General features: G+C 42.4%; 1 long non-coding RNA gene across 1 annotated transcript in view; it reads right to left on the reverse strand.

The window, feature by feature from the left end:
- Positions 1-22,954, reverse strand: part of LOC115892232 — a 56,611-nt gene that overhangs the window by 11,938 nt on the left and 21,719 nt on the right. The window lies entirely within an intron of this gene.

Here is a 22,954-nt window from a genome sequence, read left to right on the forward strand (position 1 = left end):
TGAAAATCTCCACACAATATATTTTAAACATATAGTCACCCAAATGTGTGTGTGAGTTGGCACACACCCTAATAATAAAGATCACCATCTTTTAAACCCTACTAAGTGCCAATTATTGTACACCTCTTATCTCTAATCTTCATACTATCCTTTTTTTTTTTTTTTTTTTGAGGCGGAGTCTCGCTCTGTCGCCCGGACTGGAGTGCAGTGGCCAGATCTCAGCTCACTGCAAGCTCCGCCTCCCGGGTTTACGCCATTCTCCTGCCTCAGCCTCCCGAGTAGCTGGGACTACAGGCGCCCGCCACCTCGCCCGGCTAGTTTTTGTATTTTTAGTAGAGACGGGGTTTCACCATGTTAGCCAGGATGGTCTCGATCTCCTGACCTCGTGATCCGCCCATCTCAGCCTCCCAAAGTGCTGGGATTACAGGCTTGAGCCACCGCACCCGGCCCATACTATCCTTTAAGGTAGTAATGTCCCCATGTTCAAGGCAAGAAAATTCTGTGAGGTTAAATGACCAGACCTGTTGGCAGAGTTGGGACTTAATTCAGGTATGTCTGATCCCAAGGCCAAGCTCTTCATTATACCCACTATCAAGCTAGGTCTACAGATCCCCTCTCAGTCTGGGAAGCTTGGTCTGACTCCTTTCTGACTTGGAGACTTTGTGACGACCACTATGACATTTTTTGTTTTTTGTTTTTGAGACAGAGTTTCGTTCTTATTGCCGAAGCTAGAGTGCAATGGCGCGTTCTCAGCTTACCGCAACCTCCACCTCCCAGATTCAAACGATTCTCCTGCCTCAGCCTCCCAAGTAGCTGAGATTACAGGCCTGTGCCACCACACCTGGCTAATTTTGTATTTTTAGTAGAGGCGGGGTTTCTCTATGTTGGTCAGGCTGATCTCAGACTCCCAACCTCAGGTGATCCGCCTGTCTCAGCCTCCCAAAGTGCTGGGATTACAGGCATGAGCCACTGTGCCCAGTCCCCGCTGTGACTTTTGTAAGAGTGTCTGCTGCCAGTTGGGCCTACGACCAATGTACCAGGCCCCTGCTTTGGAACATAACTCCCCAGCCGATATCACTTGTCCCTTTTTTTTTTTTGAGATGGAGTCTCACTCTGTTGCCCAGGCTGGAGGGCAGTGGTGTGATCTTGGTTCACTGCAACCTCCGCCTCCCGAGTTCAAGCAATTCTTCTGCGTCAACCTCCCGAGTAGCTGGGATTACAGGCATGTGCCACAACGCCTGGCTACTTTTTGTATTTTTAGTAGAGACAGGATTTTGCCATGTTGGCCAGGCTGATCCTGACCTCAGGTGATCCACTTGCCTCAGCCTCCCAAAGTGCTGGGATTGCAGATGTGAGCCACTGTGCCCAGCTCACTTGCCCTTTTTTGACCGTAACTTATATGCTAAGTTTTTTTGTATGAGTCAGTGCTTTTGAGTCCTGACTAGTCCATTTATTCACTGTCTAACTTCCTTTTAAACTTTATATTCTCCTTCATTGCCCTTACTTTTTCCCTTTCTCCCTCACTCCATCTACTCTTTCTTCTCTTCCTCTCCCTCTTTTCCTGCTTCCCCCTTAGTCACTTGTAATACTGAGACTGAAGACAATGTGGCCCCTGATTTCTAGCGCAGGAGATTGCCACACAAATCCAGAGTTGCAATGCAGGATGATAGGTGTCATTACAGTTGTACCCAGGATGCTGTAGAAGCCGGGGGAGTACCTTAACCTGGCCTGTACTGGACGGTGGGGCCCAGAAGTGGGTAAGATATAGTCCTTCCTGGCTGGGCACAGTGGCTGCCTCCTGTAATCCCAGCACTTGGGAAGCCGAGGCGGGCAGATCACGAGGTTAGGAGATCGAGACCATCCTGGCTAATACGGTGAAACCCCATCTCTACTAAAAATATGAAAAATTAGCCAGGTGTGGTGGCAGGCACCTGTAGTCCCAGCTACTCAGGAGGCTGAGGCAGGAGAATAGCGTGAACCCGGGAGGCGGAGCTTGCAGTGAGCTGAGATGGCGCCACTGCACTCCAGCCTGGGCGACAGAGCGAGACTCCATCACAAAAGAAAAAAAAAAGACATAGTCCTTCCTGCATGGAACGCAGAGGAAGTGAAACCACTCTGAACAAGGTCCTCGGGGAACACAGGTGGGAATGGTTAACTTCACAGGAGAGGGGAATCTGAAAGGATGATTGAATTTGTTCTGAATGAATAGGTGTTTATAGCAGAGAAAAGAGAGGAAAGGGAAAGGTTATTTCAGATGGAAGAGAAGGCTTAGTGTTTTAGGAAATAATGAAATGTTTGATAGTGTGCCCTGTGTGAGGAGGAGAGGAGGCCCTTGTGTTGGATGCCAGGTTAAGAAATTTTGGACTGTGTACAATAAGGAATTTTAAAGCTTGGGAATGACATGATAACATTCACCCTTTATTTAGGAAAAGCACTTGGGCTAGTGTAGAGGATAAACTAAAGGGGGATGAGTGATTTGGAAACATGCTCAGTGTGTAAACCAGGTGCCAATTAGGACCCTCCTGATCCACAGAGAGTTCTGTATGATTGCCTCAGAGCATTGCCAATTCCACAGAATGGGAAATTTCAAACCTTCCACACAATTTCTGCAGATTCCTGGGGTTTATGACCTCATAATCTCTTGCCTGAGATTCCTGTGATCTGTACAAACCTTTTCTATTTTGTCCCCATTAGTCCTGTCACAGAACTCAGCTCTTTTGATAAGTTTAGAATCTTTGCTAGAGATTGAGAATCTTAGTGAGGAGTTACATTAAGGCATGTCAGTAGCTTCCTATCCTGTCATCTCCGTTCACCTCCCCACCCTGTCTCTGGATTGCCACAATAAGACTATGGTGCATCGTTTTTTGTTTGATTTTCTGAGATAAGGTCTCCCTCTTGCCCAGGCTGGAGTGCAGTAGTGTGATCACAGCTCACTGCAGCCTCCACTTCCTGAGCTCAAGCAATCCTCCTACCTCAACCACCCCAGTAGCTGGGACCACAGATGTGTGCCACTGCACCTGGCTAATTATTTTTGTTAGAGATGGGGGTCTCACTGTCAGGCCTCTGAGCCCAAGCTAAGCCATCATAACCTCTGTGACCTGCACGTGTACATCCAGATGGCCTGGAGCAACTGAAGAATCACAAGAGAAGTGAAACAGTCAGTTCCTGCCTTAACTGATAACATTCCACCATTGTGATTTGTTCCTGCCCCACCCTAACTAATGAATCAACCTTGTGACAGTCCTGCCCTGGACAGTGAGTCTCAGGAGCTCCCCACTGAGCACCTTGTGACCCCCAACCCTGCCCACAAGAGATAACCACCTTTAACTGTAATTTTTCACTACCTACCCAAATCCTATAAAACTACCCCACCCCTATCTCCCTTTGCTGTTTCTCTTTTTGGACTCAGCCCACTTGCACCCGAGTGAAAATAAATATCCTTGTTGCTCATACAAAGCCTGGTTAGGTGGTCTCTTCACACTGACGTGCATAACATGTGATGCCGAAAAACCCAGGTCGGGAGCTCCTTTGGGAGATGGCCCCCTGTCCTCACCCTCACTCAATGAGGAGATCCACCTATGACCTCGGGTCCTGAGACTAGCCCAAGGAACATCTCACCAATTTCAAATTGGGTAAGCTGTCTTCTTCACTCTCTTCTCCAACTTCTCTTGCTACCCTTCAATCTCCCTATCCTTCCAATTCCAGTTCTTTTTCCTCTCTAGTAGAGACAAAGGTGACACATTTTATCCGTGAACTCAAAAACTCTGATGTTGGTCATGGATTTGGGAAGACAGTCTTCCCTTGGTGTGTGATCGTAGTGGGGACGCCTGCCTTGATCATTCACCCACACTCCCTTCGTGGCAGGTCAATTGCAGGGATGCTTGCTTTGCCTGCTCACTCACATTACAGCCCAGGACTCAGAGATGCCTACTGCAAGCCTGGTAGGTGCCCACCTCCATTTCTCCATGTCTCTACCTTCCTCTTTAAAGTTACCTTCTCCACTGTGGGCAACCTTCTGCCATCCATTCCTCCCTCTTCCCCCTTAGCCTGTGTTCTTAAAAACCTAAAGCCCCTTTGACTAACACCTGACCTAAAATCTAAACATCTTATTTTCTTCTGTAATACTGCTTGACCCCAGTACAAACTTGACAATAGTTCCAAGTGGCCAGAGAATGGTGCTTTCAATTTGTCTATCCTTTAAGACCTAGATAATTTTTGTCGAAAATTGGGCAAATGGTCTGAGATGCCTTATGTCCAGGCCTGTTTTATACTTCCCTCCCTCCCTAGTCTCTGCTCCCAATGCAACTTGTCCCAGATTTTCCTTCTTTCTCTCCCGTCTGCTGCTTCAGTCTCCATCCCAAGTTCAGAGTCCTCCAAATTCTCCTTTTCCAGTGACCCCTCTGACGTCTCTCCTCCTTCCCTGGCTGCTCCTCACCAGGCTGAATTGGGTTCCAATTCTTCCACAGCCTCTGCTCCCCAACCCTATAACCCTTCTATTATCACCCCTCCTCACACCTGGTCGGCTTACAGGTTCGTTCCGTGACTAGCTCTCCCCCACCTGCCCAACAATTTCCTCTTAGAGAGGTGACTGGAGCTGAAGGCATAGTCAGGGTACATGTGCCTTTTTCCTATTAGACCTCTACTAGATCAGCCAGCATTTAGGCTCTTTCTCATCAGACCCCACTAAATATGTACAGGAATTCCAATATTTAACTCTGTCCTACAATTTAACCTGGAGTGACTTAAATGTCATCCTGACTTCTACCCTCTCCCCAGATGAGTGAGAAAGAGTTTATACCCTAGCCCAGTCTCACTCTGACAACTGCCGGTGTCATTAGCCAGGCCTCCAAGAAGGCACCAGGGCAGTTCCCCAGGAGGATCCCCAGTGGGGATACCAAACAGGCTCCCAAGATATATCTAGACAAGATTACATGGTCTCTTGCCTAGTTGAGGGGCTTAAAAAGGACAGCATACAAAGTTATTAATTATGACAAACTTAAGCCACTCAAGGTAAGGACGAAAACCCAGCTCAGTTTATGGCCCGCTTGGTGGCTACCCTCAGACGCTTTACAGCCCCGGACCCAGAAGGGCCAGAAGGCCATCTTACTCTTTTTTTTTTTTGGAGACGGAGTCTCACTCTGTCGCCCAGGCTGGAGTGCAGTGGCGCAATCTCGGCTCACTGCAAGCTCGACCTCCCAGGTTCCCACTATTCTCCTGCCTTAGCCTCCCGAGTAGCTGGGACTACAGGTGCCCACTACCACGCCCAGCTAATTTTTTGTATTTTTAGTAGAGATGGGGTTTCATTGTGTTAACCAGGATGGTCTCGATCTCCTGACCTCGTGATCCACTCGCCTTGGCCTCCCAAAGTGCTGGGATTACAGGCATGAGCCACCGTGCCTGGCCAGCTTACTCTTAATATGCATTTTATTACCCAGTCTGCTCCTGACAGGAAAAAACCCCCAAAACTAGATTCCAGCCCTCAAACCCCACAACAAGACTTAATTAACCTCGCCTTCAAGGTGTTTTACAATAGAGAAGACACAGCCAAGCGACGACAACATATTTCAGAGCTGCAACTGTTTGCCTTCGCTGTAAGACAAACCCCAGCCATGCCTACAGTACACAAAAACCTCAAAACGACAAAACTGCAGCCCCCAGGCACTCCTTCAAAACCTCCTTATGGACCTTGCTTCAAATGACAGAAGCCTGGCCACTGGGCCTTGGAAGGCCTGCAGCCCAGGATTTCTCCTAAGCCTTGTCCTGTCTGTGTGGGACTCCACTGGAAGTCAGACTATCCAACTCAGATTACAGCTGCTCCTAGACCTGCTGGAGCAAAATCCCAAGGCTGTCTGGCTGACTTCTTCCCAGGTCTCCTCGGCTTAACAGCTGAAGAGTGATGCTGCCTGATCATCTCAAAAGCCCCCTGGACCATCACGGACGCCGAGCTTTGGGTAACTCTTACAGTGGAGGAAGACAGGAATGTCAGGCCTCTGAGCCCAAACTAAGCCATCATAACCTCTGTGACCTGCACGTGTACATCCAGATGGCCTGGAGCAACTGAAAAATCACAAAAGAAGTGAAACAACCAGTTCCTGCCTTAACAGATGACATTCCACCATTATGATTTGTTCCTGCCCCACCCTAACTAATGAATCAACCTTGTGACATTCCTGCCCTGGACAATGAGTCTCAGGAGCTCCCCACCAAGCACCTTGTGACCCCTGCTTCTGCCCACAAGAGATAACCACCTTTAACTGTAATTTTCCACTACCTACCCAAATCCTGTAAAACTTCCCCACCCCATCTCCCTTTGCTGACTCAACCCACTTGCATCCAAGTGAATAAACAGCCTCGTTGCTCACACAAAGCCTGTTTGATGGTCTCTTCACATGGCTGCATGTAACACTCACTGTGGTGCCCAGGCTGGTGTTGAACTCCTGGGCTCAAGAGATCCTCCTGCCTCAGTCTTCCAAAGTGCTGGGATTACAAGCGTAAGCCACTGTGCCCAGCCTGCATCTTACTATATAGATGGTGTCTTACCATCACCAGAGATCTTTTTTCTTCCACATTGCAATAATTACTCCAAAATTGCAGTGTGTCTTACAATTAATGTTTTGGATTAAATGAAATATCACATAAGAAAGAGATGAGCCGGGCGCAGTGGCTGAAGCCTGTAATCCCAGCACTTTGGGAGGACGACACGGGCGGATCACGAGGTCAGGAGATCGAGACCATCCTGGCTAACACGGTGAAACCCCGTCTCTACTAAAAAAATACAAAAAACTAGCCGGGTGAGGTGGTGGGCGCCTGTAGTCCTAGCTACTCGGGAGGCTGAGGCAGGAGAATGGCGTGAACCCAGGAGGCGGAGCTTGCAGTGAGCTGAGATCCAGTCACTGCACTCCAGCCCAGGCGACACAGCGAGACTCCATCTCAAAAAAAAAAAAAAAAAAAAAAAAAAAGAAAGAGATGAGATGGTGATATCAGCAAGATGGCGCAATAGGAGGTAGGTGTCAGCCTCCATTTCCCCCACAGAAACACTGACTTAATATACAGACCAAAATACCTTTATTTTGGTAGAATTCTAAAAACCAATTAGGTTTTACTACCCCAGGCAAGCACGAAGCCAAAAAGAACCACACTGAAACAGGTAAGGAGCCATTTCACTTTATCTGTGATTGTCCCGTCCTCAAACCAGCACAGCTCAGCTTGGGTCACAGGTTCTTCCTTGGGGGAAAGAGAAGAGCAGAACATACATCTAATGTTCTGGCCTTTTGGAGGGCTGCCTGTGGACTGGTTTCTTTTCTTGCATAACTTGATGTACTAACGGAACTGGAATACTCTTGATGCCTGGGGGCCACTGAAAGCAAGGGAGAATGGAGTTGGGAAGTACATCTTGCTGCAACACTGGAGGGCCTGTGGTGCCAGAGACAGAGGTCAACACACTCAGCACAATTGAGAGAAGGCCCCCAATTTGTGGCTTCTCTCTTGGGAAGGAAGGAGAAGAACAGAACATGTGTTAGTATTCTGCCTTTTGGGAGAACTGCCTAAGGGACTGGTATTTGTCACCTAATTTGGGGTGCTAATGGGGAGCCAACATAATTTGAATGCCTGGGGGCCACTGAGCACAAAGGAGAGCAGGGAGACTTGCTGCAGTACTACCAGAGAACCTGCAGTACCTCAGACAGACACTAGAAAGAACAGGAAATTATGCACTTCTGAAAGTAACAACAAACTGGCAAAGGTCTATAATTGGGAAATTGCAAGCATGAGCCCAGAGAAGTAACATCCCCACCGAAAGGATTCGGAGGTTCCCAGAATCTACCTTGGCTGCTTATTGAAGCCAAGACCTTATTGAAGGTCTTTGTCTGTATGAAGCCAGTCTGTGAAAAATCAGAAAAACAATGTGTGAATGAAATGAGAATGCCAATAGAGACAGAAACAAAGAACCAAACAAATTCTGAAACCAAAGAATACAATAACTGAATTGAAAAATTCACTACAGGGGTTCAACAGCAGACTTAAGCAGAAGGAAGAATCAGGTAACTTGAAGACAGATTGAATTTAGTGAGTCAGAGGAACAAAAAGAAAAAAAAGAATGAAGAAAAATTTTAAAATCCCAAGGGATTTATGGGATACCATCTAGTGGATCAATATACACATTATGTGAGTTCCAGAAGAAGAGGGAGAGAAAGGGATTGAGAATGTAATTGAAGAAATAATGACCCAAATTTCCAAAATCTGAGGAATGAAATGGACGTCCAATCCCAAGAAGCTCAAAGAACTCCAATTAAGATGAACCAAAGAGGCCCACAATAAGAAGCACACATTACAATCAAACTGTCAGCAGTCAAAGACAAAGTCTTGAAGCTAGCAGGAAAAAAGCAAGTCATTGCATACAAGGAAACTTTATAAAATTATCAGGGAGTTTCTCAGCAGAAACCTTATAGGCAAGAGGGAATGTGATGGTGTAGTTAAAGTGCTGAAAGAAACACACACACACACACACACACACCCTGCCAAACAAGAACACTACATCCAGCAAAACTGTCCTTCAAAAATGAAAGAGAGGCAGGTATGGTTACTCATGCCTATAATCCTAGCACTTTGGGAGGCTAAGGCAGGAGGATTGCTTGAGGTCAGGAGTTTGAGAATAACCTGGACAACATAGCAAGACCCTATCTCTACACACACACACAGAAAGCTGGTGTGATGGCATGAACCTGTACTCCTAGCTACTCAAGAGGTTGAGGTGGGAAGATCACGTAAGCCCAGGAATTTGAGGTTAGAGTGAGCTATGATCATGCTACTGCCTTCCAACCTGGGTGATGGCAAGACAATGCTAAAAAAAAAAAAAAAAAAAAAAAGAGAAAGAAAAAAAGAAAAGAAAAGCTTACTAAGATAAGCAAAAGCTTAGGGAATTCATTCCCACAACACCTGCCTTACAGGAAATGTTAGGATGAGTCCTCAGATTTAAACTAAAGGATGCTAGACAGCAACACAAACATGTACAAAAATACAAAAATACACAACTCACTAGTAGAGGTATATCTATAGATAAATACAGAATACTGTAATACTGTAATGTTGGTATGTAAATCCCTTAATAACTGGTATATAATTTAAGAGAGAAAAACACAAAAACTCAAACTGCATTGATGCATACAAAGTATAAAAAGATGTAATTTGTGACATTGATAAAGTGGGGGAGAGGTAAAGGAGTAGAGTTCAATGTAATTGAAATTGTTATTAGCTTAAAATAGATTGTTATAACTATAAGATGTTTATGTAAACCTCATGGTAGCCATGAAGAAAATATCCATAGAAGATGCACAGGAAAAAAATGAGAAAAGAATCAAAGCAAGTCAACACACACACAAAAATCAGTGAAACACAAAGGAAGGGCACCAAGAGAAGAAAAGAGAGACAAAATAACTACGAGACAGAAATAATAATAAAGTGGCAATGATAAGTTCTTTCCTATCAGTAATTACTTTAAATTTAAGTGGATTAATCTCTGCAATTAAAAGACATAGTGCAGCTGAGTGAATAAAAATAATTCTGGTTTCTAGTTCCACGTGTAAGGAGCTTAGAAGTCACCCCTCTGTTTTAGCAATAAGTAAAAGCTGAACAAACTAAAAGATCAACAGCTCTTCTTAGATCCATAAAAGAAGTGAGGTCACAGGGCAAATCATTGCCCCTGAAACTGGAGAGACAGGTAGATACAGAGAATCACAACATACCACAACAGAAACCTGTGTGGAAACCAGTGCCAGGGTAGGAAAACCTAAACTGTAACTGATGAACTTCTGGAACATTTGGAGAGCTCCCAAGGGACTGGTACTTGAAATTCTGTAGAGCTCCTTGTTTCATTTAGGACTTTCACTCCATTCCTTTTCTGAGAAGGGTCTTTCTCTTTCTTATCAGTGAAAGGAACAAGTCTGTCCTTCCTGGTTTTCTGTTAAGCTAAGCCCATTTCATTTTAGCTCCTTCTTGAATTCCAGCCAGCTAAGACTTTCCTCTGGAATAAGTCTCAGAGGACTGCAGTGTCCTGACACCAGCTAGAACCAGTGATGTGGCCATTTTCCTGGCACCTGAGACCACTCAGTACCCTACACCCCAGGGAACAGACAGCCCAGCACATCAGGGAGATTGCCCCCAGGACATAAGGAGCCAAAGTTCATGTCACTCAGTCTGAGAGCTGCCTGCCAAGGGCCACCATCACTGACAGCAACTCTGCCCCCTTTAGCAGAGGGGCCACACACTGCCTGGGGGCCCAAGGACTGAACTGCTTGGGGCTGCTGCTACCACTGCCACCGTTGGTGCCAGTGCACATGCCATCTTGGGGCCAAGGACTGGCCCACCAAGGGCAGCCATCTCTACCACCAGCACCTGTGCATGCTGTCCAGGGACCAGAGGACAATCCATTTAGGGTCACTGCTGCCACTACTGATACTCGCATGCGCTGCCTGGGTATCTGAGGACTGGCCCACCCAGAATCCATATCTACAGCAAAGCTTCACCACAACCTTCACAAACAACTACAGCCTAAGTCAATGAGGAACTTGGAAATACTGGTGACACTGATTACAGCTGTAGGAATCATACAGACACTACACTATAACGCTCACTCAGAACCAAAACTGAACAACCCTACCCAATTGATACTATAGATACATCTACAGGAAAAAGTCTTCCCCTATGAAAGCTACTTCATAAAATTGGAAGAAGTGACTATTATACTAGATGCATAGATATCAACATAGAGACACAATAAACAAACAAAATAGGCAAGGAAACATGACACCTCTAAAGGAACACAATAATTATTCAATAATAGACCCCAAAGAAAAGGAAGTCTATGAAATGCCTTAAAAGGGATTCAAAATAATGATGTTAAGGAAACTCAGGAAGCCGGGCACAGTGGCTCATGCCTGTAATCCCAGTACTTTGGGAGGCCAATGCGGGTGGATCACTTGAGGCCAAAAGTTCGAGATCTGCCTGGCCAACATGGCAAAACCTCATCTCTACTAAAAATACAAAAAAATTAGCTGGGCATGATAGTGCATGCCTGTAATCCCAGCTACTTGAGAGGCTGAGGCACAAGAATTGCTTGAATCCAGGAAGCAGAGGTAACAGCAAGCTAAGATCGTGTGCCACTGCACTCCAGCCTGGGTGACAGAGTGAGACTCAATCAAAAAAAAAAAAAAAAAGAGAGAGAGAGAAAGAAAGAAAGAGAAAGAAAGAGAAAGAGAAAGAAAGAAGAAAAGGAAGGAAGGAAGAAAGAGAAAGAGAAAGAAAGAAAGAAAGAGAAAGAAAGGAAGGAAGGAAGAAAGGAAGAAAGGAGCCTATATGACATATAGGATATCATCAAGAAAATAAACATTTGTGTTTTTGGTACTCCAGAAGAAGAGCTGGCAAAGGCATAGAAAACCTACTTAATGAAATAATCACTGGAAATGTCTCAAGTCTTGAGAGAGAAATATAAACAACCAGATATGGAAAGCTCAAAAGTCTCCAGATAGATTCAACCACAAAATGTCCTTTCTGAGACATATTAAAAACTGTCAGAAGTCAAAGACAAAGAGAATTCTAAAAACAAGAGAAAAGCATCAAGTAGTATATATAAGGGAATTCCCATCATAGTAACAACAGCATAAACCTTACAAACCAGGAGAGAAAGGACACATATATTCAAAATGCTAAAGGAAAAAACAAAACAAAACTAGCCAAGAATACCCACCAAAAGTATCCTTCAGAAATGGAGAAATAAAGTTTTTCTCACGTAAGCAAAAATTGAGGGGCTTCATCACCACTAGACTGGTCCTAAAAGAAATGCTTAAGGGACTTCTACATCTGCAAGCAAAAAGATGATATCAACACTTATGAAAACACAGGTATAAAACTCACTGGTAGAGTTGATATACAAATAAAAAAAGAATCAAACATTATCACTACAGAAAACCACCAAATTGCAAGAATAAACAATAAGAAAGGAGCAAACGATATATAAAACAATCAGAAAACAATTACAAAATGACGAGAGTAAATCCTCACCTATCAATAGCAACCCTGAATATAAATGTTTCAAATTCTTCAATTAAAACGTATAGAAAAGCTGGATGGATTAGGAAAAAAAAAAAAAAAAAAAAAAAAAAAGGCCGAACTATATGCTGCTTACAAGAAAGTCACTTCACCTTTAAACATGTAATAGACTGAAAGTGAAGGGATGGGAAAAGATATTCTACACAAACGGAAACCAAAAGCACGCGAGAATAGCTATACTTTTATCAGACAAAATACACTTTAAGTAAAAAGAGACAAAGGTCATTATATAATGATAAAGGAATCAATTCAGAAAGAAGATTGTGAATATATATGCATGCAACACCAGAACACCCAGATATGTAAAGTGTATTAGAGCTAAAGAGAGACCACAATACAATAATAGATGGGGACTCCAACACCCCACTGTCAACATTGGACAGATCATCTGGACAGAAAATCAACAAGGTAATATCAGAACTGGAAATTAATTTTTCTATTTTTTTCCTTCTCCTTCCTTTACATAGAAATGTGTTTTTCTATGTTTAACTTTAACCTATTAACATTTATCTATAGCTGGTTTGATTTTTCTCTCTTTTTTTTCTCTTTTCTTTTTTCTGACCACAAAGATCCAGAAGATATCTACAGTTGGTTTGAAAGTTATATTTTATACTTCTGGAGGTTTCCCCTAACTTACCTACACTCACATTTATACTTTTTATATACATAATCACAAGGTCCCACAATAGGCTGTCTGCAAGCTGAGGAGCGAGGAGAGCCAGTCCAAGTCCTAAAACTGAAGAACCTGGAGTCCAGTGTTTGAGGAAGCATCCAACATAGCAGAAAGCATCCAACATAGCAGAAAGATGTAGCCTGTGGTCGTTTCTCCAGTGCCAGAATGCATAATTGGCATAGACATACTTAGCAGCTGGCAGAACCCCCACATTGGCTCCCTGACTGGTAGGGTGAGGGCTATTATGGTGGGAAAGGCCAAATGGAAGCCATTAGAGCTGCCATTAGAGCCATTAGAGCTCCACAGATTAGAAATGGAATCTGTGGATTCTAATGGAAGCCATTAGAGCTCCACAGATTAGAAACTAATCTGTGGAGATTAGTTTCACCATCAAGGACTTGAAAGATGCAGGAGTGGTGATTCCCACCACATCCTTGTTTAACTCTCTTATTTGACTTGTGCAGAGGACAGATGGATCTTGGAGAATGACAGTGGATTATCGTAAGCTTAACCAAGTCATGACTCCAATTGCAGCTGCTGTACCAGATGTGGTTTCATTGCTTGAGCAAATTAACACATCTCCTGGTACCTAGTATGCAGCCATTGATTTGGCAAATGCTTTTTCTCCATACCTGTCCATAAGGGCCACAAGAAACAATCTGCCTTCAGTTGGCAGGGCCAGCAATATACCTTTAGTGTCCTACCTCAGTGGTATATCAAGTCTCCAGCTTTGTGTCATAATCTTGTTTGGAGAGACTTTGATTGATTTTCTTTTCCACAAGATATCACACTAGTCCATTACATTTATATCATTATGCTGATTGGATCCAGTGAGTGAGAAGTAGCAAACACACTGGCCTTATTGGTGAGACATTTGTGAATCTTAAGAGGCTCATATATCTACTCAAATTGTGGTAGAAGTTTCCATTCTTGCAACCTGAGTTAGGTTACAAACTTTGACCAGATGAATTACAGAAGGGTGCAATTTGAATCCTGTAGAAGGATATGGACTAGAAGGCCCCTGTTGTCATGGTGACTATGAAAACGACTCACTGTATCCAGATGTAGCTCAGGTAGAATCATTCTGAAAGCCTGCAAAGCTCAGATCCTGCTCCCCAGTGTCAAATCTCTAACCAATTGTGTTGTGTTAACAAATTCTCAACTCTATAGCTTCAACTTGTTTAAGATGTCAACCTCAGTTTTCCTGACAAGGTAACTATCTCACAGCCATGAACTGTTGAGCCAGTCACCTCAGCTTGGCCCCCTGAGTTGGTAACTCTATCATGGTTGTGAATTCTTGACCTAGTAATCCGAACTCCCTGGAGATGCTAGAACTCAGTGAGTAAGTGACTTTTCAAACCTGAAAAGGCTTAGAATTAAAAACAGAGATGATAAATAAATCAAACCTATTATGTTAATAATTTTGTGTTTATAATAAGTTCATATGTGGGGGACTATGGTACTTAAAGTGTAATTTTAATGTAATATGGCATATTGAAGAATCCCATAGATTAACTTAATTTGATCAATTAGACCTGTGAGGTGTATGAAAATTTAATTAGGGTTATAAATAGTATTAGAATACTTGACAATTAGACCTAATAAATTTGCATGTTTAATATACATAATAACTTTTAGTTGAGTAATTGGGAAGGATTTGCTTATCAGGGATGGAATTTTTTTTTTTTAATTTATAATTTAAAGAAATTTTTTCCATAGGTTTTTGGGGTACAAGTGGTGTTTGGTTACATGAGTAAGTTCTTTAATGGTGATTTGTGAGATTTTGGTGCACCCATCACCCGAGCAGTATACACTGCACCCTGTTTGTTATCTTTTATCCCTTACCCCCTCCCACCCTTCTCCCTAAGTCCCCAAAGTCCATTGTATCATTCTTATGCCTTTGTATCCTCACAGCTTAGCTCCCACATATCAGTGAGAGCATACAATGTTTGGTTTTCTATTCCTAAGTTACTTCACTTAGAATAACAGTCTCCAATCTCATCCAGGTCGCTGCAAATGCTGTTAATTCATTCCTTTTTCTAGGTGAGTAGTATTCCATTGCATATATATGCCACAGTTTCTTTATTCACTCATCGATTGATGGGCATTTGGGTTTGTTCCACGATTTTGCAATTGCGAATTGTGCTGCTATAAACGTGTGTGCAAGTTATCTTTTTCATATAATGACTTCTTTTCCTCTGTGTAAATACCCAGTAGTGGGATTGCTGGATCAAATGGTAGTTCTGCTTTTAGTTCTTTAAGGAATTTCCATACTGTTTTCCGTAGTGGTTGTACTAGTTTACATTCCCACTAGCAGTGTAGAAATGTTCCCTGGTCATCTCATCCATACCAACATCTACTGTTTTTTACTTTTTGATTATGGCCATTCTTGCAGGAGTAAGGTGATATCACCTTGTGGTTTTGATTTGCATTACCCTGATCATTAGTGATGTCAAGCATTTTTTCATGTGTGTTGGGCATTTATATATCTTCTTTTGAGAATTGTCTATTCATGTCCTTAGCCCACTTTTTGATGGGATTGTTTGTTTCATTTCTTGCTGCTTTGTTTGAGTTCGTTGCAGATTCTGGATATTAGTCCTTTGTCAAATGCATAGATTGTTAAGATTTTTTTCCCACTCTGTGGGTTGTCTCTTTATTCTGCGGACCATTCCTTTTACCATGCAAAAGCTCGTTAGTTTAATTCAGTTCCAGCTATTTATCTTTGTTTTTATTGCATTTGCTTTTGGGTTCTTGGTCATGAAATCCTTGCCCAAGCCAATGTTTAGAAGGGGTTTTCCAATGTTATCTTCTAGTATTTTTCTAGTGTCAGGTCTTAGATTTAAGTCCTTAATCCATCGTGGGTTGATTTTTGTATAAGGTGAGATATGAAGATCCAGTTTCATTCTCCTGCTTGTGGCTAGCTAGTTATTCCCATGCCATGTGGTGAAAAGGGTGTCCTTTCCCCACCTTATGTTTTTGTTTGCTTTGTTGAAGATCAGTTGGCTGTAAGTATTTGGATTTATTTTTGTGTTCTCTATTCTGTTCCATTGGTCTATGTACCTATTTTTATACCAGTACTATGCTATTTTGGTGACTATGGCCTTATAGTATAGTTTGAAATCAGGGAGTGTGATGCCTCCAGATTTGTTCTTTTTGCTTAGTCTTGGTTTGTCTATGTGGGCTCTTTATTGGTTCCATATGAATTTTAGAATTTTTTTTAATAATTCTGTGACAAATGATGGTGGTTTTGCATTGAATTTGTAGATTCCTTTTGGCAGTATGGTCATTTTCACAATATTGATTCTATCCATCCATGAGCATTGGATGTGTTTCCACTTGTTTGTGTTATTTATGATTTCTTTTAGCAGTGTTTGTAGTTTTCCTTGTAGAGGTCTTTTGCTTCCTTGGTTATGTATATTCCTAAGTATTTTATTTATTTATTTATTTTTGCAGCTATTGTAAAAGGGATTGAGTTCTTGATTTGGTTCTCTGCTTGGTTGCTGTTGGTGTATAGAGGAGGTACTGATTTGTGTACATTAACCTTGTATCCGGAAACTTTGCTGAATTCTTTAATGAGTTCAAGGAGCTTTCTGCAGGGGTCTTTGGGTTTTTGAGGTAAACAATCATATCGTCAGCAATGGTGACAGTTTGACTTCCTCTTTACCAATTTGGATGCCCTTTATTTCTTTCTCTTGTCTGATTGTTCTGGCTAGGACTTCCAGTACTATGTTGAAGAGAAATAGTGAGAGTGGGCATCCTTGTTCCAGTTCTCGGAGGGAATGCTTTCAACTTTTCCCCATTCAGTATTATGTTGGCTGTGGGTTTGTCATAGATGGTTTTTATCACATTGAGATATGTCCCTTGTATGCTGATTTTGCTGAGAGTTTTAATCATAAATGGATCCTGGATTTTGTCAAATGCTTTTTCTGCCTCTATTGAGATGATCATGTGATTTTTGTTTTTAATTCTGTTTATGTGATGTATCACATTTATTGACTTGCCTATGTTAAACCATCCTTGCATCCCTGATATGAAACCCACCTGATCATGGTGGATTATCTTTTTGATATGTAGTTGGATTCAGTTAGCTAGTATTTTGTTAAGGATTTTAGCGTATATGCTAATCAGGGATATCAGTCTGCAGTTTTCTTTTTTGGTTATGTCCTTTCCTGGTCTTGGTATTAGGGTGATGCTGGCTTCATAGAAAGAATTAGGGAGGGTTCCTTCTTTCTCTGTCTTGTAGAATAGTGTCAAAAGGATTGGTATCAATTCTTCTTTGAATGTCCGGTAGAATTCTCCTGTGAATTTGTCTGGTCCTGTACTTTTTTGTTGTTGTTGGTAACTTTCTAATTACCACTTTAATCTTGCTGCTTGCTATTGGTCTGTTCAGGGTATCTAATTCTTTCTGATTTAGCTAGGAGGGTTGTACTTTTCCAGGAATTTATCCATCTCCTCTAGGTTTTCTAGTTTATGTGCATAAAGGTGTTCATAGTAGCCTTGAATGATCTTTTGTATTTCTGTGGTGTCAGTTGTAGTATCTCCCATTTCATTTCTTATTGAGGTTGTTTGGATTTTCTCTCTTTTTTTCTTGGTTAATCTTGCTAATGATCTATCCATTTTATTTATCTTTTCAAAGAACCATTTTCTTGTTTCATTTATCTTTTGTATTTTTTTGTTTCAATTTCATTTAATTCTGCTCTGATCTTGGTTATTTCCTTTCTTCTACTGAATTTGGGTTTGGTTTGTTCTTGTTTCTCTAGTTCCTTGAAGTGTGACCTTAGAATGTCAGTTTGTGCTCTTTCAGTCTTTCTGATGTAGGCATTTAGGGCTATGAACTTTCCTCTTAGCACTGCCTTTACTGTATCCCAGAGGTTTTAATAGGTTGTGTCATTATTGTTGTTCAGTTCAAAGAATTTTTAAATTTCCATCTTGATTTTGTTTTTGACCCAGTGATCATTCAGGAGCAGTTTATTTAATTTCAATGTATTTGCATGGTTTTGAAGGTTTCTTTAGGAGATGATTTCCAGTTTTATTCCACTGTGGTCTGAGAGAGTGCTTAACATAATTTCAATTTTCTTAAATTTATTGAGGCTCCTTTTGTGGCCTATCATACGGTCTGTCTTGGAGAAAGGTCCATGCACTGTTGTATAGGATGTGTATTCTGGGGTTGTTGGATGGAATATTCTGTATATATCTGTAAATTACATTTGTTCCAAGGTATAGTTTAAATTCATTGATTTTTTGTTGACTTTCTGTCTTGACCTATCTAGTGCTGTCAGTGGAGTATTCAAGTCCCCTACTATTATTGTGTTGGTGTCTATCTCATTTCTTAGGTCTATTAGTAATTGTTTTACAGATTTGGGAGCCCCAGTGTTAGGTGCATATATGTTTAGAATTGTGATATTTTCCTGTTGAATAAGGCTTTTTACCATTATATAATGTCTCTCTTTGTCTTTTTTTAACTGCTGTTGCTTTAAAGTTTGTTTCGTCTGATATAAGAATAGCTACCCCTGCTCGCTTTTGGTGTCCATTTGCATGAAATGCCTTTTCCCACCCATTTACTTTAAGTTTATGTGAGTCCTTATATGTTAGGTGAGTCTCTTGAAGGTAGCAGATAATTGGTTGGTTAATTCTTATCCATTCTGTGATTCTGTATCTTTTAAGTGGAGCATTTAGGCCATTTACATTCAATATTAGTATTGCGATGTGAGGTACCATTCCATTCATCATGCTATTTGTTGCCTGTGTACCTTGTTGTTGTTGTTTTATAGGTCCTGTGAGATTTATGCTTTAAAGAGGTTTTGTTTTCATGTGTTTCCAGAATTTGTTTCAAGATTTAGAACTCCTTTGAGCAGTTCTTATAGTGGTGGCTTGGTAATGGCAAATTCTCTCAGCATTTGTCTAAAAAAGACTGTATCTTTCCTTCTGTATGGTGCTTAGTTTTGCTGGATACAAAATTCTTGGCTGATAATTGTTTTGTTTGAGGAGGCTGAAGATAGGGCCCCAATCCCTTCTAACTTATAGGGTTTCTGCTGAGAAATCTGCTGTTAATCTGATAAGATTTCCTTTATAGGCTACCTGGTGCTTTTGTCTCACAGCTCTTAGGATTTTTTCCTTCATCTTAACTTTAGATAACCTGATGACAATGTGCCCAGTTGACGATATTTTGCAATGAACTTCCCAGTTGTTCTTTGCACTTCTTGTATTTGGATGTCTAGGTCTCTACCAAGGCTGGGGAAGTTTTCCTTGATTATTCCCCCAAATACGTTTTCCAAACTTTTAGATTTCTCTTCTTGCTCAGGAACACCAACTATTCTTAGGTTTGGTGGTTTAACATAATCCCAGACTTCTTGAAGGCTTTATTCATGTTTTCTTATTCTTTTTTCTTTGTCTTTGTTGGATTGGATTAATTTGAAGACCTTGTCTTTGAACTCTGAATTTCTTTCTTCTACTTGTTCAATTTTATTGCTGAGGCTTTCCAGAGCATTTTGCATTTCTCTAAGTGTGTCCAATGTTTCCTGAAGTTTTGATTGTTTTTTTTTTATGCTATCTATTTTCTTGAATATTTCCGTCTTCACTTCTTGTATCGTTTTTTGGATTTCCTTGCATGGGGCTTCACCTTTCTCTGGTGCCTCCCTGATTAGCTTAATAACTAACCTCCTGAATTCTTTTTCAGGTAAATCAAGGATTTCTTTTTGGTTTGGATTCATTGCTGGTGAGCTACTGTGACTTCTGGGGGGTGTTTAAGAGTCTTGTTTTGTCATATTACAGGGTTGCTTTTATGGTTCCTTCTCATTTGGGTAGGCTCTGTCAAAGGGAAGGTCTAGGGCTAGAGGCAGTTGTTCAGATTCTTTTGTCCAATGGGGTGTTCCTTTGATGTAGTACTTTCCCCCCTTCTGTATGGATGTGGCTTCCTGAGAGCCGAGCTGTAGTGATTGTCATCTCTCTTCCGGGTCTAGTCATCCAGCAAGTCTACCAGGCTCTGTGGTAATACTGGGGGTTTTCTTCACAGAGTCCTGTGATGTGAACCATCTTTGGGTCTCTCAGCTGTGGATATCAGCTCCTGTTCCAGTGGAGGTGGCAGGGTGGTGAAATGGACTCTATGAGGGTTCTTAGCTTTTGTGGCTTAATGCTCTATTTTTGTGCTGGCTGGCCTTCTGCTGGGAGGGTGTGCTTTCTAGAGAGCATCAACTGTGGTAGTATAAAGAGGAACTGGTGGTGGGTGGGGCCCTAGAACTCTCAAGAGTATATGTCCTTTGTCTTCAGCTACCAGGGTGGGTAGGGAAGGACCATCAGTGTGGGCAGGGCTAGGGATGTCTGAGCTCAGACTCTCCTTGGGTGGGTTTTGCTGTGGCTTCTGTGGGGGATGGAAGTGAGGTTCCCAGGTCAATGGAGCTATGTTCCTAGAAGGATTATGGCTGCCTCTGCTGAGTCACACAGGTTGTCCGGGAAGTGGGGGAAAGCTGGCAGTCACAAGCCTCATCCAGCTCCCACACAATCCAAAGGGCCGGTCTCACTCCCACTATGCCCCACTAATGGCACCGAGTCTGTTTCCAGGCAATGGGTAAGCAGGGCTGGGAACTTGCCCCAGGCTACCTGCCTCCCAGGTTTGAAAGAAAAGGGCTTGAGTTCTTCCCCAACCCGTGAAGTCTGCAAGCAGGATTCACACCCTCCCCCAAGTTCTGGTCAGGAGGCTTCTCAAATGCTTCAAATTGTTACAAAGTGCATCTGGAGACTTTCTTCTCTCCGTGGCATTTTTCCTGCACCTCTGGCCACCCTCTCAAACAAGTCCTGTGATGCCAGGCAGGAATGGCCTGCTTGGGGACTCAGCGAGCTCCCAGGGCCTTTCCCACTGCTTCTTCTACCCCTGTATTTCACTCGGCTCTCTAAATTGACTCAGCTCCAAGTAAGGTCGAAATCTTCTCCCAAAAACTAGATCTTCAGTTTCCCTAGTGGCAGCATGTGTTCAGGGGCAGAGGATCTCCCTTTCCCACTTCCGCAGTTTGGGCACTCACAGTATTTGGGGTGTCTCCCAGGTCCTGCAGGAGCAGTTCACTTCCTTCAGAGGGTCTGTGGGTCCTCACAGGATTCCTGACTTATTCCTGCAGTCATTCTGGAGCTAAAATTCACCATGCGAGCCTCCACATGCTGCTCTGTCCATCAGAGTCAGAGTTGCAATCTAGTCCTGCCTCCTCAGTGATGGAACTTGACTGGTTAGGCATATGACAGGTATAAAATGAAAAAAGAATATATGAAATTTACAAATTCAGTTTAAAATTCTAATATAATTATGTTGCATAAGCTTATAAGTGAGACTGTTTAAAAGAGTTTAGATAGTTCTACCTGAGTTACTTGAACAGTGATAAAAGATCCCCTTAAACTTAATTATTATTTTATATAAGCTCAGTTTATAAGTATACTATTCTATCTGTAAATCTATATAATAGATTATATATAATAGACTTACAGATAGAATAGTATACTTATGAACTGAATTTTAAGACTTAAATAAACCTAGGTATTGAGTTTTAAATTAATAAATTAAATATTAACTTAAAACCTAAGCTGCTATAAGTAGTCTTTTTGTGCTCACAGAATCTGCCCTCAGATACGAAAAAAAAAAATTGCATGACACTATTGTTATCTACATTTAACAGATGAAGAAACTAACACTCAGAAAGGTTAAGAAGCCAGAGTCAGCTCCATGAATGTCTGGCTCTAAAACCTGTGTCCCCACTTAACATATGGCTTCCTTGACTGACCAACTCCCTAAAGAGCCAGGTGACTTGGGAACAATTAAATAAAATGTTTTGAAGTAACTTTACCAAGGTCTGATTACATGTATTATAGATTGATTTTATAGCTAAGCAGTCAATTTCAGCTTAAGAAAAGAGCATTTTTTGGCTCATGGAGCTGAAAAGTTTGACTTCAGACATGGTAGTGTTAGATATGGTAGCTACAGACTGTGTTGGCTCCATTCAGAGACAGGCTTTCTTTCCCTTTGTGCTACAAGACGGCTGGAGCTATCCCTCTGGGCTAAAGTACAGCTAAAATATGGACTGCCTCTCTTCTAATTGTTCTCACAAAAGAATCATTTCATCTCGCTGATATGAGTAGGTCATGGGTCCATTCTGGAACTGATCACTGTGACCAGGGGAAGGTGATGCTTTAATGGTCATGCCTGGGTCAGAAGTTGACCCTTGGAGTTTGGGGTGGAGTTAACTATTACATAAACATATGGACTGAGAGTAGGGAAGGAGCGACCTTCCTTGAAAAGGGTGATTGGATGGCAGGCAGCCAAAATAGATGCCCACTATAGGGGGCAACCTTACCTCTTTTACTTTAAAGTTCTTTGTAGTACCTCACTATATCATTCATATTTACTGCTGACATTTACTCTTTCTTTTGGCCAAGAATCATGATACTACACTATAACTTAATTGAGTGTCATTTATTTCTCCTGTGACTGCATGTCGAAGGCAAGGGATATCTGTATTGTTTTTCTTCAGTGACCTACGTAAATGCTTGTCTGAATGAAAAAAACTTAGATTACAGGAGACTGGGTTTGTTACGTAAGAGAAGAAATGTTGGAAAAGTGTTTTTAGGGAATTGTAGGTGCGGCTCTGTAGTGTAAGGAGGAAAAGTCAAATTCACTAAACGCTTATTGATAACTTTCTTTGTGTTAGGCTGATCTGTCTTGGGGACAGTGTTCCAGTGGCCTTCAAAGAGCAACCAGTCTAAGCCAGGTGTGGTGACTTGCACCTGTAGTCCCAGCTACTTGGGAGGCTGAGGTGGGAGGATTTCTTGAGCCTGGGAGGCTGAGGCTGTAGTGAGCCATGATTGTGCCATGCATTCCAGCCTGGGTGGCAGAGCAAGACCCTGTTTTAAAAACAAACAGGCCGGGCGCGGTGGCTCAAGCCTGTAATCCCAGCACTTTGGGAGGCCGAGACGGGCGGATCATGAGGTCAGGAGATCGAGACCATCCTGGCTAATACGGTGAAACCCCGTCTCTACTAAAAAATACAAAAAACTAGCCGGGCGACGAGGCGGGCGCCTGTAGTCCCAGCTACTCGGGAGGCTGAGACAGGAGAATGGCGTGAACCCAGGAGGCGGAGCTTGCAGTGAGCTGAGAGCCGGCCACTGCACTCCAGCCTGGGCAGCAGAGCAAGACTCCGTCTC

Source organism: Rhinopithecus roxellana, chromosome 12, assembly GCF_007565055.1.
Source record: "Rhinopithecus roxellana isolate Shanxi Qingling chromosome 12, ASM756505v1, whole genome shotgun sequence".
In the NCBI taxonomy this organism is placed as follows: Eukaryota; Metazoa; Chordata; class Mammalia; order Primates; family Cercopithecidae; genus Rhinopithecus; species Rhinopithecus roxellana.